The 2,043-nt window shown below is 42.6% G+C and overlaps 1 pseudogene; it reads left to right on the forward strand.

The window, feature by feature from the left end:
* Positions 1 to 855: 855 nt before the first annotated feature.
* On the forward strand, positions 856 to 1,604 carry LOC112630233 (annotated as a pseudogene).
* Positions 1,605 to 2,043: the final 439 nt, after the last annotated feature.

Consider the following 2,043-nt stretch of genomic DNA (forward strand, 5'->3'; position numbering starts at 1 on the left):
AAAAAAAAAAAAAGTCAATGGGAATGTGTTCTGAAAGCAAGATGCATCTCTTGGAGCAAACTGCCTCCCAAGGATACGAGAAGGGCCACGCTAGGTATGACTCCCTGCCTCTGCAGCTGGAAATGTACAGCTCTGACAGCGGCCTCTGGGGTGCGCCACCCAAAGCACTCCATTTTCTCTAATAGCCAATTATAACTCTCATCTCCGCAAGTATCTTAATCTTTGAAATTACTTTTGCAGGCACTACCACCTCTTGGGATAATGGTTCCATAAGCTTCTTCCCTATGAAACTCCTCCAGCATTTGAAAAATAAATACATGTACTTTATCCACTGCTCTTACCATTTTAGAGATTATGATCACGTTCGGTCTTCAACTTCCCCTTCCCAGAATGAGTCGTCTGGTGTTTTCGTCACAACCCCTAATGGCATGCCAGTGTGACACCTAAAACATTCAAGACCTGGGGAGTCAGTGTCAACTTCCAATGAAACAGAGTTGAACTAAATAGCTTATTTGTTAACAGGTGTATAGTTTTAATAGGCTTTGAAAACAGCATGTGGGTTTTAATTTGTGTTAATGAATGCAGTCCCTACTGAAGTACTTGAAAATAAATGCACAATGATCTGAATTCAATGTTAAGATTCTTGCCCTTTCTGCCCCCTAGCGCTGCTGGGCCTGCAGGTCTCTGTTGAGTCACGGATGTGGGTCTCTGTTCCGCAGGATAGGGTTTGTTAAAGTTATTAAGAATAAGGCCTACTTTAAGAGGTAGCAAGTGAAATTTAGAAGATGCCGAGAGGGTAAAACTGATTACTATGCTCAGAAATGTTTGGTGATACAGGATAAAAATAAATATAACACACCCAAATACAGGATGATCGTTCACGTAACAAGCAGAGATATCATTTATCAGATTGCTTATGCCCGTATAGAGGGGGATATGATAGTCTGTGTGGCATATGCACACGAGCTGCCAAATATGATGTGAAGGTTGGCCTAACAAATTACGCTGCAGTGTATTGTACTGGCCTGCTGCTGGCCCACAGGCTTCTCAATAGGTTTGGCATGGACAAGATCTATGAAGGCCAAGTGGAGGTGACTGGTGATAAATACAATGTGGAAAGCACTGATGGTCAGCCAAGTGCCTTTACCTGCTATTTGGATGCAGGCCTTGCCAGAACTATTACTGGCAATAAAGTTTTTGGCACCCTGAAGGGAGCTGTGGATGGAAACTTGTCTATCTCTCACCGTACCAAACGATTCCCTGGTTATGTTTCTGAAAGCAAGGAATTTAAACACCGGAAGCACATCCTGGGCCACAATGTTGCAGATTACATGCGCTACTTAATGGAAAAAGATGAAGATGCTTACAAGAAACAGTTCTCTCAACACATAAAGAACAGTATAACTCCAGACATGATGGAAGAGATGTATAAGAAAGCTCACACTGCTATACGAGAGAATCCAGTCTATGAAAAGAAGCCCAAGAAAGAAGTTAAAAAGAAGAGGTGGAACCGTCCCAAAATGTCGCTTGCTCAGAAGAAAGATCAGGTAGCTCAAAAGAAGGTAAGCTTCCTCAGAGCTTAGGAGCAGGCTGCTGAGAGCTAAACCAAACAATTTTCTATGAGGATTTTTCAGATAAAGACAATAAACTTACGGACAGCAACTAAAAAATATTCTTATGTATGGTTTTTATTACATGTTAAAAGCTATAATTTTTCCTTGGGAATAAAGCTCCACAATCCTAGTTAAAAAAAAAAAAAAAAAGCCAAGAAAATGTTTGCATGCCTCATGCCACCCTGCTCAAAACCCTCCAGACTCACTGCTTCTTGCCGCAGAATAGCATCCACGCGGCTCAAATTGATGAGCAGCCATCATTGGTCCTCCAACCTGATGCCTCTCTCCCCAGCAAAGCATCAGCAATGGTGGATCTGATTTACTCACTGACTCCCACACCTGTATTGCCTCCCTCTGTTGTGCTTGTCTGCCAATCCTTCCTCCCATAGCGGGAGTGCCTATCTATCTTCACGCAACGTTCCCAATTTCC

Source organism: Theropithecus gelada, chromosome 8 (genome assembly GCF_003255815.1).
Source record: "Theropithecus gelada isolate Dixy chromosome 8, Tgel_1.0, whole genome shotgun sequence".
Taxonomy (NCBI): Eukaryota; Metazoa; Chordata; class Mammalia; order Primates; family Cercopithecidae; genus Theropithecus; species Theropithecus gelada.